Source organism: Hyaena hyaena, unplaced genomic scaffold (assembly GCF_003009895.1).
Source record: "Hyaena hyaena isolate Hyena2069 unplaced genomic scaffold, ASM300989v1 scaffold_2047, whole genome shotgun sequence".
Classification (NCBI taxonomy): Eukaryota; Metazoa; Chordata; class Mammalia; order Carnivora; family Hyaenidae; genus Hyaena; species Hyaena hyaena.
Window position 1 is genome coordinate 30,697 of NW_024082682.1, and position 17,740 is coordinate 48,436.

The following is a 17,740-nucleotide window of genomic DNA, read 5'->3' on the forward strand; positions in this document are numbered from 1 at the left end:
TCATCATCCCTTAGAACATACCAGTGTCTCTGCCTTCACTCTGTCTTCTAAATAACAGGCACATTTTATTGAGTTCCACACTAACCTGGAAATCTAAAAAAGGGAACCCATAGACCATAGTTTCAGTTAACCTAAATCAACACAGTACAAAGCCATTCCAGATTGGAAAAAAATAAAACATAAAGGGACCAAAACAAGAACATAGCTGTTTCCCTGAGCATATTTTTAAAAGAAACGTCACAGCAAGTGTTAATGAAAATATCTGTAGTTGATAAGACTGTATTGTATAGTTGAAATTTGCTAAGAGATTAGAACTCATGTGTTCTCACCCCCAAATTTTTAAGATATATATGAAATGTAATGATTCTATCAATTAACAGGATGGAAGGAATCCTTTCTCACAGCTTGTGTATATTTAATTATCATGATGTACATTTTATATATCTTATAATTTTGTCATTTAAACCTTACTAAAGCTGAAAGAGAAGGAGAATATATGTTGATCTCATGCATCCAGTGGTGGGGCCAGTATAAGGGCTCCCTGTCCCTGATGGGGGCAGAAAAGGGTCAGATGTTAAGTGGATATTACAGGCATGAGTGGAAGAATTGTACATGAAAGGCTGAGACAGGAAAGAACTAACTGAACGTGCCCAGATGAGTAGCTGAAGTTTCAAACTCATTGGTGGGGAAACACTAGGCTAGGGGAGATATTTTCAGTCCCTGCGTTAGTCGTGTGTAGACATGTGAAAGGGAAGAGAGTTGATTTACAGTTAGGGTCCCGAATTGCACACAGTCTAAAACACAGCTTTTTCCTGACAAGAAGCCAAAACACATCAAGCATGTGAACATGTAGATCAGGGGCAGAATGGCCTAAGAAATCTGACAGGGGCTCCCCAACTAAGTGATTTTATTCAGATCATAGAACCACACATATCCTTATGAAATTGTGCAGGTGACAAGTGCATTGTTTTGTCATAGGATTGTCACCACACATGTGCCTATTTGGTAGGTCAGACATTAATATCCTCTGCATTTTATGGATATTAGCTGAGTGGGGAAAAGTTTAGGGTCACAAAGATTATGAAGATAGAAATGGACATAATCATGCACCTCATTTGGCCTTTAAAAAATACACCCCATTTACCCTTCTTGAGGGTACTAAATCTATTAAGTAAGAGAACACTCAGGATGCTCATGCTAATTTTCCACTCTTGTCATGTTCCAGGAAAGGAATTGACAACTTATATTAATTTAATTTTTAATTTCACCACCACAGGAAGGAAGTAGCTGAATTCATAACATTCTTTTTTTTTTTTCTTTTTTACTCGTAGGAGTTTTCTTCTGATTGTAGGTTACACTGTTGATGAAACAGTGAAGGAAATACTTCCCCAGATCATCTCCTCGTATACCTTTCAGTCTTCCTGCCCAGTCCTTGTCCGTATGCATTCACATGAAGATCTTACGTAGCCCCAGCAACATTTCTCTTCGTGCTTCCACATCTTAATATGTCATGAAATAAATGTGGATTTCCATTGTCAGGCCTTTCTAATGACTGCTAATAATCCATCATATACTCACACTTACTATTCATTTGGGGGCAGGTAGTCCCAGTCAAAAGAAGTAATCGTTTTACTATTGTTACCAGTAATGTAAAGTTTCAACATACTCACAAGCTAAGCTGGAAGTCTGTTAATGAGTTTGGAAGCATTTTAAAATGTTTATTACCATGCCTCCAGTTTTCCATATGCCGCGTGAAGATGAAGTAAATGCAATGCATTTTTACTAAAAGTTATCTCCTATTTATTTTTTATGTTGAAAATATGTAGTAATTCACTCCAGCAGAATCTCAACCCAGCCACTTGGAGAGAGTTGAGATCCTCCCAAAATATTAGCAGCATTAGTTTCAAATATCAATAATTCCATGGTGTGTCTGTGAAATCTCCAATCTTGCCTCTCCACATGTGCACTGCAAGGCATGTGTTTTCTTCTCCATTGCTGGGAAGTGTCTGCAGAATATATGACAAGGTCTCCACCACATCAATTGATGGAATTAAAGTCCTAACCTTGAGTTTGCCAAACAGACCCTCCGTTAAGTGGGAAAGCAGACATGGTCTCTATATTTTCACGCTGTAGCAAATTCCATGTCTTCACTTTCAGGTTTTTCAGACATGGCTTTTTAAAATAGTACTGAGCCTGCTGAGGACTCTTTGAGTATCTAGAGAAGAATGGATGTCCTGGACAATTTTGTGTATCAGGATGGGAGGAGTAGAAACCAGTCTTGAGTTCCTCCCTCAGTGACAAAGGTTAGGGTGCTGATAACAATTTTTATTTTATTAAATAGCATAACTACAGAAGCCAGTGTAGTTTGGCCCCAGAGAGGGAGTCAATTTGCCAGCATAAAATGCTTTTTCCAAAACAGAAAATTGTATGTAAAGCATCAGGATTTTCACAAAATGTCTTTGTTGTAAATGCACCCATTACATATTAAGGAGACTTCCATTTTTGTTGCAGACTGGTTTTTGCAAGCTCTCAAAATGGCTGGGATTTTTGCTCTATTTTTAACATAATAGATTTTCTAAATCTTTTTTTTTTTTTTTTGCATTTCTTCAGTTGCTCCTAACGGTTTCTATAATCCATGAAGTAGAACCTGTGGTGGTTTTTCCTCAGTACTGCAATCATAGTAACGAACAGAGTGTCTGGCCTGCGGTAGACATTGCTGCTGCGGGCTGACCAGACTCAGCGGCTCGTTCGCAGGCTCCACATCGTGTTTCTTCCAGGGGGTGCTCAGCTAGGACTGGAATATCCCAGTTTTGAAGAAAACAAATGCATTAACGTTCTATGATATATTTCCCTTAAAACAGTTCTGAGCTGCAATGGTAGATTGATGAAAAACTCAGAATTTCACACCTTTTTATTAATGTTCCTTGGGGTTGTGAATGATACGTATCTGTGTGATACAGAGCCTCCTTGGAATTAATAGGAAAAGCAAATATAATTTTAGAAAGCACTTAGTTGCCACATATTGTTTGTTTTCAAAGTGTTGTTTTTCAGCAGCCATTAGCGCATGAGTTTTGACGGCAAGAAAACCCTCTGAATATCTTTTCCTTCAATATCATATTTTACTATAGATCTTTTCCCCTTTGATCATCTTACCTGCATAAGTAGAAGAAACTATTGATTCTAAATTATAACAATTTGAGAACAAGGCACTGTCTGTGGCTGCAGAATAATTGGAATATAAGTCCTTTAAAGGGGGATGGTAAGACCCACATTAGCAGCTAGAGCACTGGCAAAATGGTTTCCAAGCATGCAGAACATGCAGAAAATTGCAGTAATTGCCATTTCTCTTCTTACTGCCTCACAGCAGTCAGTCAGCAAAACAGACCAAAATCCCACAAGGCTTAGCGTCACTGAATTACTCTGATGTTTTAGTCCACACTTTTTTTTTTTTAATGTTTTATTTATTTCTAGGAGACAGAGAGACAGCGTGAACAGGGGAGGGTCAGAGAGAGAGGGAGTCACAGACTGAAATAGGCTCCAGGCCCTGAGCTGGCAGTCAGCACTGAGCCCGACGCGGGGCTCCAACCCACGAATCTCGAGATCATGACCTAAGCGAAAGTCGGACGCTTAACCAACTAAGCCACCCAGGCGCCCCTAGTCCACACTTTTTAGTGGAAGTTGATCGTTTCTTGTTTGTTTGTTTTTTACAGTAAAAACATTATTTTCTTTACATTGACAATCAGGTCAACTTGTGTTTGGCAGCATCCGCTTCCCCCCACCACAAACAACCTCAGGATGGAGGTGTTACTGTATGCATTCATCTGAACTTCTGCTCATGAAAATATTGCTTCAGTGTTCCGTAATTTGTGGTCAAGAGAGTATGTTTATTATTAGACCAACACTGTATTTGAGCAAATAGGAAATTTCAAACTATAATCAGTGAAATTATATAGTGAAATTTTAAACTATCAACAATGTGTTATGAACCTCCAATTAAGTAACTAAGTGCTATCAATCTATGCCCTATTCAGACTTCAAATGGCTTTTTTTTTTAAGTTTTTTTAATGTTTTTTTATTTTTGAGAGCCCAGAAAGGGGGGGGGAGAGAATGAGAGAGAGAGAGAGAGGAGAGAGAGAGATTGAGTGGGGGAGGGGAGGAGAGATAGCAAGACACAGAATCCAAAGCAGATTCCAGGCTCTGAGATGTCAGCACAGAGCCCGACGCATGGCTCAAACTCACAAACCATGAGATCATGACCTGGGCCAAAGTGAGATACTTAACCAGCTCAGCCACCGAGACACCCCAAACGGCTTTTAGAATCCTGTTTCAGTAAATGTTTATTGGATATTTACTTGGATATAACAGAATAATTACTAAGTTAGTTTCAGTTCCATTTAAGAGGATAAAGTTCCTCATTCAAATTAAAAATATGAATGCAACTTTAATATTTTTTAAGTTTATTCATTTGAGAGAGTATGCACATAAGCCAGGGAAGGGTAGAGAGAGAGGGAGAGAAAGCATCTCAAGCAGGCTCGGTGTTACTAGTGCAGAGCCTGACTTGAGGCTCAAACTCAGGAACCATGAGATCATGACTTGAGCCAAAATCAAGAGACAGATGCTTAACCAACTGAGCCACCCAGGCACCCAACAACTAATACACCTCACCCACTACTTGTTAAAAATTTTTAAGATACATAATAATGACTGTTGTGTTGATTAGGCACATACATAGCCTGTTGGTGAAAGTATCAGTTGAGGCATGTGCTAGGAAGGAATAAGATGAGTTAGCAAGATCTATAAAAATAAAAGGAACACAGTTTAAAGTCAGTTATTTTACTTCAAGAAGTCGATCTTTTAGAAATAACTCAGGGGGCGCCTGGGTGGCTTAGTCGGTTAAGCGTCCGACTTTCGCTTAGGTCATGATCTCGCGGTTCGTGGATTCGAGCCCCGCGTCGGGCTCTGTGCTGACTGCCAGCTCAGGGCCTGGAGCCTATTTCAGAGTCTGTATCTCCCTCTCTCTCTCTGATCCTCCCCTGCTCACACTGTCTCTGTCTCTCTCTCTCTCCTAGAAATAAATAAAAATATTAAAAAAAAAATAGAAATAACTCAGGTACACTCAGGTACATACAATTATGTTTTTGTTTACTATTTTTTTGTTAAAAATATTAAACTAAGTTGATTATCTATCGAAATGACACTAATCAAGTAAAATAAGATAAATTCATACAACAAAACACTCTTTAACCATTTAAGGGAAGAGAATATATCTGTAACTTATCTGGAAGATGTTCATAGCATATTTATGAGAAAACAGGCAGCTAAGAGTAAGTATAGTATCATCTGGTTTTCATCTTTATTTCATATTCAGAAGTAAAATGCATATGTGTACATGTGTGTTTATAAATTAGTAAATCTAGAAAAATTTTTTGATACAAAATGAATTGTAATATTGATCATCTATTTGAAGAAGTAGAGCAGGGCATTTATTTTCTTCAGTTACTTTAAAATTACTCCATGGAATTTTGGGTTATTTTTACTTCAAATTTTTGAAATCATGAAAAAGGAATGTTTACAGTCATTTGTGAAAAAGACTTTAAATTCTCATTTCATAAAGTCTCCTACTATACAAAACCTAGTAGAGAAAAACATAAATCATAATAGTAACTGTGAAAAAGTCTTAGAACTACAATTGAACAAACCTGATTTATTTGGAGTTTTATTTGATCTGCAGTGTCTTCCCAGCATTGGGTTCAGTGTATTAGCAGAAGGAGGTATAGTGATTCTGACATTTGTCCATTTAATCTCTCTCCGACTGGATCATTTCAGTAATCCTTTATATATTAAATTGTGCCAATTTCTAAATATATCTCCCATGGAGAGGTGGCTCAGTTTTCCCTCCCTTTCACGTGGGCAGACTAGTAACTGCTTTAACTGATAAAGTCAGGGAACCTAATGTTTTATGGGACTTATACTAACAGATCATTAAGAAGTCAGGCAATTATTTTGTTTTTTTGATTTCACGTGTAAGAGAAATTGTATGGTATTTGTCTTTCCCTGAGTTTTTAAACTTAGTGTTAGACTATTTTATTTTTAACTGGATAGTAAAATGTGTATGCGCACACACATCTTCTCTATCCATTCATCTAGTGATGGACACTTAGGTTGCTTCTTTATCTTAGATACTGTAAATCATTCTGTAACAAACATGGGCATGTGTCTATCTGTTTGAATTTGTGATTTCCTTTTCTTTGGGTAATCACCCTGTAGTGAAATTACTGGATCATGTGGTAGTTCTATTTTTAATTTTCTGAGGAACCTACATACTGCTTTCCATAGTGACTGTACCCTTTTTCATTCCCACTAACAATGTACGAGGGTTCCCTTTTCTCCATATCTTTGTCAACACTTGTTATTTCCTGTCGTTTTTATTTTATCCATTCTGACAAGTTCAAGGTAAGATCTCGTTTCGGCTTCGATGTGCATTTCCCTGATGATTAGTAACATTGATCTTCATGTGTGTGTCAGCCATTGGTATGTGTTGAAAAAAATTGTTTATTCACGTTCTTTGCCCATTTTTAATTAGGTTACTTTTGCTGTTGTTGAGTTGCGTAAATTCTTTATATTTTTTATATTAACCCCTTATTGGAGATAACATTTGCAAATAATCATCTCCCATTGGGTAGTTCACCTTTTTGTTTTGTTGATGGTTTCATTCACTGTGCAAAAGACTTTGATATAATCCTTTTTTTTTTTTTAAGCTTATGTATTTTGAGAGAGAGAGCACACAGCAGAGGAAGAGCAGAGAGTGAAAGAGAGGGAGAGAGAGAGAATCCCAAGCAGGCTCTGCAATGACGGTGGGGCTTAAACTCAAACCATGAGATCATGACATGAGCTGAAACCAAGTCAGAAGCTTAACTGACTGAGCCACCTAGGCACCTCCAGTTTGATATAGTCTTATTGTTTATTTTTGCTTTCATTTCTCTTTCCTCAGGAAACCTATTTAGAAAGATATTGCTAAGGCTGATGTCAAAGAGATAACTGTGTATGGTTTCTTTTAGGAGTTTTGTGCTTTCAGGCCTCACATTTAGATCTTTAATCCATTTTGAGTTTATTGAAGAGAATGACCATTCCCTATTGGATATTCTTCCCTCTTTTGCTTTAGAATAATTGATATGTAGGCATGGATATAATTCTGGGTTGTCTATTCTGTCTCATTCATTTATGTGCCTGTTTTTGTGCCAGTACCCTGTTGTTTGGATTACCATAGATTTGTAGTTTAATTTGAAATCAGGGATTGTAATCCCTTCATCTTTCTTCTTCTTTATCCAGATTGCTTTGGCTATTCAGTGTCTTTTGTGATTGCATACAAATTTTTGAATTATTTGTCCTAGCTTTGTGCAAAATACTCTGGGTATTTGGTTAGGGATTGCTTTGAATCTGTAGATTGCTTTGGGTAGTATGGACATTTTAACAATATTAATCCTTCCCATTCATGAGCACAGTATACTGTTTTGTTTACTTTGCTTTCAGTTTTTGTTTTTTTAAATCAATGTTTAAGAGTTTTCACAGTCTTTCACATCCTTGGTTAAGTGTATTGCTATCTGTTTCATTCTTTTTGGTGCAATTCTAAATGAGATTCTTAATTTTTTTCCCTGCTACTTTGTTACTAATGCATAGAGAAGCAACATATTTCTGTATATTAATCTTGTATGCCATAACTTTATTGAATTTATTTATTATTTCTCACTTGTTGTTGACTCACTGTGTCATACACATGAAACTAATGCAACATTGTGTGTCACTTGTATTTAACAACAACAACAAGCTGGCCATTATATAAAAGGAAAGTTTGTTCTCAGACTACCATGAGAGGGGGAGGGCTTTTAAGTCCACTACCCTGCTGAAGTGCCAGCAGAAAAATCTGCATTAGCGACAGCCTTGTAAACTGGGCCATTTTGGACGTCCAGCCCAATAGAGACTGCAGATGACTGAGCCCCAGTTGAGAGATGAGAATTCCCAGGGAAGAGCCACTCAGGGAGTATTTCTGCCTTTCCAGATCTACAGATTCATGAGCAAAATAAATCACCTGTTCTACCTCACTACATTTTGAGGTTATTTGTTATATAACAATAAATAACCAGAAAGCAACTCATTGAAAAGCCTAAGACAAATAAATCCTTGGTAAAGATTTCCTTTGGGATCTGTGTCAATTGGAATGAAAATCAAACATTTTTTAAAATTTCTTAATTTCCATTATTTATATGAGAGAATACTCAGGTATAATCAGTTTTTATAAATGACAATCCACTTTGGATTCTTTGGCTAATCTTCTACATGAGCATCAAGTTGGCTTAAGCAAAGTTACTTCAGTACTCGCCTTTGTTTTATTCTTTACTACCCTAAGAAATCTGTTAGACACTGAATATGGAGATATTTTACTGTTTTTTTTTCCTTTGCCTTTTACTTTGAATAATAGATTTACTGTACCAAATCAATATTGGCCCTCAGCTACTTACACTTACATCAGTTTCTCCAAAGTCAAAATGACTGAGAAATACTCTTATCAAACTTAGTAATACTTCATAGTGGAATAAAACGGTAATATTTTCTGCATCCCCATCTTCTTTTTCACGTTTATATTATTAACTGAAAACGATCCCAAATGTGTAGTTGTATTTCCTATCCATTGAAGTGAATAGCAAAATGGATATTTTCCCATAGAATAATGGCATGGGTTTTTGTTCTACTTGTTATAGAATAACCATTAGAAAGAATAGCATACCCACCTATTCTAAACTAAAAATTATTTTTGACACAATTCTCAAATATTGTTTATATTTAGCAACCTTCTCTGATTAAGTCAGATCATTTTATTTAAGAAGAGAATTTGCAGGAGGTGCCTGGGCAGCTCAGTCGATTAAGTGTCCGACTCTTGGTTTTAGTTCAGGTCATGATCTCACAGCTTCGTTGGTTCGAGCCCTTCCTCAGGCTCTGTGCTGCCGGTGCAGAGCCTCCTTGGGATTCTCTCTCTGCCCTTCCCCCACTTGTGCTGTCTCTGTCTCACTCAAAACAAATAATTCTTTTTAAAAAAGAGTAGAATTTTCAGGGCACCTGGGTGGCTCAGGTGGTTAAGCATCTAACCCTTAATCTTGGCTCAGGTCATGGTTTGGAGGTGGAGCCCCATGTCAGGCTCTGTGTTGTCAACACAGAGCCTGTTAGGGATTCTCTCCCTCCCTCTCTGTCTGACCCTCCTCCACTCGCAAGTTCCCTCTACTTAAATAAATGATAAAAAGTTTAAAAAGTAAGGAGATTATGTTGGGAGATTCATTAGCTCTTAAAACACTCAAATGAGATAATTGATATAGCCATAGAAATTGGTTACAATACATTAAATATTTTTGACCTGAAATTATTTTGATTATGCTTTACATGTGAGAAATTTTATACCCTAAATTCCCACTTGTCTCTGTGTACAAAAAAAAACTCGATTGATGTCTCAAGGAAAGTGTTGATTCTGACAGCCAGTAGTTATTGCTGGGCCAGCTTTAATGCATAGGTCATATTGCCATATATACAGGCATGTCCTAGGTGTAGGCTATTCAATTTTTGGATAAGGTTTTACATGTACATTTTACTCATTTGCAAAGTATATAGATATATTTAAATTTAGCTATAAAGGGGGGCACCTGGGTGGCTTAGTCGGTTAAGCGTCCGACTTTCGCTTAGGTCATGATCTCGCGGTTCGTGGGTTCAAGCCCCGCGTCGGGCTCTGTGCTGACTGCCAGCTCAGAGCCTGGAGCCAGTTTCAGTCTGTGACTCCCTCTCTCTCTGACCCTTCCCTGCTCACGCTGTCTCTCTCTCTCTCTCTCTCTCTCTACTAGAAATAAATAAAAAAAAAATTACAAAAATTTAGCTATAAAGGATATCTCCACAGTGTGTTATTGTAAAAGAATGTAACCTTAAATACCTTTATTAGTCATAATCTATTAAAAGCACAGATGATAAAGTAAGATTTATAAAAGGGGACCTGAGGGCTTTGCATATCATTTATTTCACTATTGCCTATAAAGCTGTACTCTTCAATACTGTCGTCACTAGCCACATGTGGTAATGGAGCACTTGAAATGTGGCCAATCTCAATTGAGATATGTTATATATGTAATTGACACATTTGAAATCCATTGAATTTCACAGACTTAGTCTGAAAATGTAAAGTTTTATATTTTATATTGATTATATGATGAAAGGATCATATTTCATGTATCCTGGATTTTAAAAACTTATTAAAATTAATTTTACATGTTACTCTTTTGTCGTTTGAATTACATATCTATTTTATAGAAGTTCTCTAAGAGTATTTCTTGGATGAAATCATAATATAATTGAGTGCAGTGGTCACAAAAGTTTGTTCCTCCAAGGGGTAATCACTGTATTGTTTTTGCTTTTATTCATACCATTGACCTTTTTAAAGATACTGGTTTTTGGGGTTGTTGTTAAAGATAAGTAACCACATTACCTAGAATATTCTTAGGAGAACTGTACCAGTCAGCATAGACCAAGTTGTACTGCCTAAGGAACAATGTCCCAAATCTCAGTCACTTGAAATAAAGGTGCATTTCTCTCTAGGTTTCATGTTCAGTACAGATTGAAGGGAGGATCCAAGAGAATAAGACAGATAAGGTATCCACCATCTCAAATATTGTTCATCTCTGAGCCTATGGGAGAGAGCTCTCTTAGAGGATTTTATACCAAGAGTTGAATACCATAGCCCAAAAGTAATTCATATGTCGTAGACCAAAAACTGATGGATTCCAACTAGCTGTATTGTCCCATTCAAAGTTAGGAGACCAGGAAATGTCAGGTTCCCATGTACTTGGAAGGAGAGGAGATACAGATAGCATAGGGCAGAGGTAAGGATTATTACAATAGCCTATCAAATTGCTCTCCTGCATCAATACTAAAGTAAAATCCTCAAAGTCTTTTCACTTGTTTTAGTATGTGTATTTGGGTAAAAGTAACTAGAGTATTTTGTAATACTTATGATACCTTATAATATCGCTGATCATTTTTTCTGATTTCGTTTGGCTGATAGTATGTTGATCTTCAGTATAACATTCAAAACTCTTGGCCTTTTTATTCTGCCTTCAACTGTCCTTCTGTAAGTTCTCATTGATTTATTTTACATACATCTGTGTAAAATCTGAAATCATTTTTGGAGTAAGATAATTGTATTCACACTCATACATGAAAGAAAGATCTGAAAGTACACTGTGGTTTGTGAAATTATACTAAATAATACTCCTAAATTTAATAATGAAAGCTCTAAGTTCTAGTTCTCACTGTTTTACATGTTTATTGGTAGTGAATTTACCTATATACTCTACAAAACGCCAGTGTTCTTTCTCAGTGGTTAGCACTTCATGTTCCCATTTATTCTATCCCAAGGGAATTACTGAATTTTCAGGTTTTTTGTTCAAGCAGAAATACTTCATTAATTGTATCTGTGTACTACTTGAGAATAAAAACTCAATTATTTTATGAGTGAATAAAAATAAATGTTAAGGTATTAGAGTGTAATTTACTCAGCCTCTTCATACAAATATGGTTTCACTTTGTTTTTGTGTTGGTTTTGGAATCAAATCCCATCTCTACCAGTGATAATCATTATGTCCATAACTATGATCTCTTTATTTATTTTAATTTTTTAACATCTATTTATTTTTGAGAGAGACAGAGCCTGAGTAGGGGAAGGGGAAAGAGAGAGGGAGACATAGAATCCAAAGCAGGCTCCAGGCTCTGAGCTGTCAGCACAGAGCCTGACACGGAGCTCGAACTCCCGAACCGTGAGATCATGACCTGAGCCAAAGTCGGACGCTTAACCGACTGAGCCACCCAGGAACCCCTATGATCTCTTATTTTGACCTACTATACATATAGCTCATGAAGTTTACTCAAGTGTTAATCTTTCTAAATAATTTTAATAACATCTGCCATATATGGTTAACATACATAAAAATAGTTCAAAAACATCTCTCCAATCCTAAGAAAAAGGGTCAGTGGTCCTTAGAAACATGAACACATACCTTTCAATGACTAATTTTTGTTAGCAAAATTGCTTTATTGCAACTAGTATATGTATTAGACTTTTTTAAGAAAACCTGTGGAGAGATTTAAATATTTGACATATTTCAAAGGATGTTGGCCACATCTGCAAAGGGGCCACACGTAGGGAACGTTAGTTCCTTTATTAATAATTGTGACAGTTAATGGACAGTAATTCCCCTGTGATCATAAAAAGTCCGGGCCATTTATCAACTAGTACTTTCCTTTTGGAGTCTTTGTTCATAGCCTGTCTTTCCGTATCTAATGATCACATTCTTACTAACTGGACACATCAGTAAGAAGTTACTTGAATGGGGCTCAGTCCTTAGTTCAGGACTGGAGAAATATGTTTTAAGTGATGAGGTACTTCTCATAGCAATCAGTTTGTATTGTATTATGCTGCTGTCACCAAGGACAACCGGAACCTCTCCGTGGCTGCCCACCACTGAATAGTTTATTTCCCACACGTGCTGTTTCTGGAAAGAGAGACAGCTGTGGCTCTACTGGGCTTCCTTAGCCCAGTTCTCTACTTCTTCTTCATCCACAGAAGAATTAGGCAGAAGGAACAGCTTCTACTGGGCAATCCTAGCTTCAAAGCAATGAGGAAACGAGGAAGAAACCTTGTGTGAATGCCGTTACTTTTAAGTGTTGACTCTTCATTGGCATTCATTGCTCCTGTTCACATTTCTTTAGTTAATGCAAGTCATATGGATAGAAAAGAATACTGTGCCCGAAGGATAGCACTCCCTGTCACCCGTCATTGGCCAGCAATAAATAATCTTATTAGTGGCAAAGAAAAAGTGGACGTTTGGGAACAATTTTTCAGTCCACCTCATTGAAGCTTGTAATAAAGTTGAGGAATAGAGAAGGGCAGAGTACTGACCCTGGAGCGCTCAGACATGAACATCAAGCCTGAAATGGAGAAGGTAAAAGAAGAAATCACAGATTAGGAAGACCATGCCAGTCTCATGATCAAAGCTAGAGGATTTTTCACATAAGACGATGTAGTCAAATGCATTTGGTGCCTCCAGCCAGTCTAGTAAGAGGATGATAGGCATAAATCTTCACTGTATTTCTCAATATGAACAAGACTGCTGTCCTCAAAAAGTGCATTGTAAGTATTATTTCGAAAGTGAGAGTAGAGTAAGTGCAGGAACAAATGGGGATTTCTGGTTCTGACATAAGACAGTCTTAATTAACATAAAACTCCTCCCATGCTGTAAACTCTTAAAAATCCCAGAGTATGTATAACAGTAGCAATTTGTATTGCTAAACTTGTAAGAAAGAAAGGAAAATCCCCAAGTGCCAGAAAGAAAGAATAAATGAAAAGATAGGGCCATAGCCCTGAACTGGTTGTGAGGATGGTGATAGGGAACACAGAAAGAGCTTTATAGAACCTATAAACTCAGTTTAAGGCTAAGGTTTGTGTTTTGAAAGCTTACCAAGGTTCAGCACAGAAGTGCCTCGCTCCAACATGAAGTGGGAAGTCAGGAGCGACGCCTCTAAATCAGCAGAGCATCTCTGACTGGCAACAAAATACTCCATATAAAAACTGAAAACAAGGTGCTCCTGGGTGGCTGTCAGTCACGTGTCCCACTTCAGCTCAGGTCATGATCTTGCAGTTCATGAGTTCATGCCCCATGTCAGGCTGTTTGCTGATACTCAGAGGCTGGAGCCTGCTTTGGGTTCTGTATCTCCTCCTCTCTCTGCCCCTTCCTTGTTCATGCTCTGTCTGTCTCTCTCTATCTCAAAATGAAATAAACATTAAAGTATTTTAATGTTTTATTTATTTCTGAGAGAGAGCAAGAGAGACCGTGTGAGCAGAGGAGGGTCAGAGAGAGAGGGAGATACAGAATCTGAAACAGGCTCCAGGCTCTGAGCTGGCTGACAGCACAGAGCCCGACGCGGGGCTCAAACCCACGAACCATGAGATCATGACCTGAGCCAAAGTCGGAAGCTTAACTGACTGAGCCACCCAGGTGCCCCTAAAAATTTTTTTTAATTGAAAATTATAGCTATGGAAAAAATGTTATGGTTTGCTAGTTTGGGCTAATGAGTACCTAGATGCTATGTTATTCTCTGAACTCTTCTGTGTGTTTAAAGTATATCATATTTAACATGACAATAGTTGGGAAGTACTGACAGATGTTGGAAATATAAAAGTTATCAAAGCAAGTTGTGAGAAACGTCTCTTAGAGGTTGTCAAGGGAAATTGTTTTAAAATCTAAAATGTATCTGCAGATATCCAAAAATAAGTTTTGTGACTTAAAACCACCACCAAACCAAAAAAAAAGACACAAACAAAAACAGAGAAACAAAACAAACAAAAACACCCTCCATCTTCCCCAGTAGGATATATAAGGCTAGAGGAACATGAAATGTCTTAAGGATCTTTTAACAGATTTCTTTGGATAGAGCTGTCACTATATTGGGCATCCATGCTTCCTTCCTTCACCAAAGGCGAGGAGGAGGGGGTGCCATCCTCCACCCACACATGTATTGAGAGGGTACCGTAAGGGAATTTCTCTGGTAGCTGGACAGATGTCATTGCATTTTGTAAACATGATGAACAGGTTTCTGGTACAGCCTAGAGACTCTTCAGGCAAAAGTCTCTTATATTGGCTAAAAGCTAAAGGGGAGAGAAAGAAGACAAAGTTATTTGGGGAAAAGAATTAATGTCTGCTAATAAGATGGATTTGAAGTGATTGCCACCCCTTTGGAATTCCTGCAGCATGTCATGTAGTGGATCCCCTTCCAGAACAGCTATGCGCAGAGAGACAACAATGACCTCCACAGAGCCTATGACGCCAGAGAGAAATTGCAATTTTACATCTGCCCACAAGACGACAGTGGCAGATGACAGCTGCATTTGTCATATGAAACTATTACTGCACCTGATTCTTCCTTAGGGCCTTAATATGAAGGTTTAAAGTAAATATACACTTACACCCACAGTAGTGTTAGCATGTTAATGGAGTGAGCTAAATGCTAAATTAAGATAGAGGGTTTGGAGACCAAAACACCCTTTCCTACTACTAGCTTTGTACCATAATCACACTGTGACTGGACAAAGGGAGATTTCATAAATAAAGCATTTTCAAAGTTTTTATTAGTTACATTAATATTAGGCATATTGACTTCTGTGTGTTGCTAATTAAAATGGCTGTAGACCTGTCTAAGAATATAATGGGGGCTTTAATAAATAAGGAACTGTTTGAATAAGAGTAACAGAATAAATAAATGCAATAGACTGGAGGCTGTGATACTTTGAAGTGATGTTTTGAATATGGTAATTATTTGGTGATACCAACGTTTGGGTGTGCATGAGAGATTAGATCACTAAAGTAAGATCTAGGTAAAGATCGCTATGCGGTAAAGAGGGTGACTGGGAGCTTGAATTAAACAACCACTGTGCCAGGTCACCTCCTCCGCTAAACCAACGCCATTGTGCAGTTGGAGTCCCAGAGCGTTATAGAGGAGGACAGTTCCTGTGAAAGAGGTCACAAGATTGGTCAGGGAAATCTTCGGACCCTAAAGCGTGTCTGACACATGTTGAGAAGCCTGGGCGTCTCAGCTGGCTGAGCGTCCCACACTTGATTTCAGCTCAGGTCATGATCCCAGGGTTGTGAGACTGAGTCCCACTTTGGGCTCTGTGCTGAGCATTAAGCCTGCTTAGGATTCTTTCTCTCCCCCGACCTCTGGCCCTCCCCCACTCACATACCCTCTCTCTCAAAAAAAAAAAAAAAAAAAGCTCATCTGACACATGTGAAGGAAAAGAAATAAGGGAGCTTCAAAGGGAACTTCAGACTTTGTTTCAGTTGTGATGATGTTTTAGCTAAGCTAATAGGTCTGGAGCAAAGATTGACCCTTACAGGAGTACTGTCTTGGTCAGAAAGGGCAAGGACCTAGTACCCTCAGTATGCTTAGTAATTGCCTGGAGGCTTCCCTGCGGGAATACGGCCTCAAGTCTCACGTTACAGTCGATGCTCAAGGTGCTGCTGCTGTAGGTTGTCAGCCAAGTGCCCCCTTCACAACCGTGTGGCATGTTATTTCTAAATAGGTAATCTGAGTGGCCAGCTTCATGGCTCTCACACCCACTTGTACACCAAAACCATCCAGAATAGCACCAACAGTGGAGGAACCCAGAAAAACCAGGAGCTAAATCATTGTGCAGCTAACAGGGAGGGGCCATGACTGCTGGTGAAGTGAATGAAGGCAAGGAAGAGGGGTATCGCCTGATGGTGTATGCTGCAGAAGATCTATGGTCATGCGTGAGGAAAGTAGAAAGACTATGGCAAACAATCCTTTGGACCAAGGGAGAATAGTTTGAATTTTGAGGGTTTCCCAGGAGTGAGAAACCTGTGTTGGTAAGGAAACAAATACAGAAACTAAAAGAGTTTTATTTTGATATGTTTGTGGACCAGGTCATGTTAGAAAGACCATGAGATTTCACTTAAAGCCAGAAATTAAAAATTGAGGGTATGATGTAGTTTGCCCTTTGGAGATCTGAAGCCTGAGAGACAGACTTGGGATGGGAACGGTGGTATGGGAGGACTGAATCACATTTGAAAAAGTGGTGGCAGTGCTGATAGTTGCACATGTGACCATGAGTGTTGGTCCCCTACTGAAAGTAGAAAAAGCTGAAAAGGCCGTTGAGAACATTTAGCTTTTGTTCTCCACTTTTGTTCTTTATGCTCGGCATGCCTTTTACTTCTTGTGCCTCCCCATGTAAAACTAGGTTATGAAGTCTACTTGGATGCCAGATAAATTATTCTTCCACCAAAGGTTAGACATTACAGGCACAAATATATTAGTATCAAATAGAAGGGGATAATTGGAACAATAACATAGAAACAGAGTTGACACCAGTTAATGAGATTGATAAAAACGTGCCTGGTTTTATAAGGTTATACCTTCTTTACTGTAAGGGCCCTCATAAAGTACAGGTCATACTTATTTTATTTTATTTTTTTTTTAAATAGTTTTATTTATTTCTAGGAGAGAGAGAGACAGCGTGAGCAGGGGAGGGTCAGAGAGAGAGGGAGACACAGACTCTGAAATAGGCTCCAGGCTCTTAGCTGGCAGTCAGCACAGAGCCCGACGCGGGGCTCGAACCCACGAACCGCGAGATCATGACCTAAGCGAAAGTCGGACGCTTAACCGACTAAGCCACCCAGGCGCCCCTATACTTATTTTATTTTTTATAACATCAAAAGATGTATTTATCTAAAGTGATGATGGAATGTTCAAAAAGAGACATCATTAAAGTGACTCTTAAAATATGTACCTGTTAGAAGACATGCAAAGTGTTGTATATCTATACAATGAAAGACTGGGGCGCCTGGGTGGCTTAGTCGGTTAAGCGTCCGACTTTCACTTAGGTCATGATCTCGCGGTTCGTGGGTTCGAGCCCCGCGTCGGGCTCTGTGCTGACTGCCAGCTCAGAGCCTGGAGCCTATTTCAGAGTCTGTATCTCCCTCTCTCTCTCTGACCCTCCCCTGCTCACGCTCGCTCTCTCTCTCTCTCCTAGAAATAAATAAAAATATTAAAAAAAAAAAACTATTCAGCCATAGAAAGGAAAAAAGCAGTAATGAGTAACACAGTATGAATGAACCTGGAAAACATGATGCCAAGTGGT

At 38.4% G+C, this 17,740-nt stretch overlaps 1 pseudogene; it reads right to left on the reverse strand.

Moving 5' to 3' along the window:
* Nucleotides 1–16,147, reverse strand: part of LOC120227176 — a 34,193-nt pseudogene extending 18,046 nt beyond the window's left edge.
* Between the last annotated feature and the right edge of the window lie 1,593 nt (nt 16,148–17,740).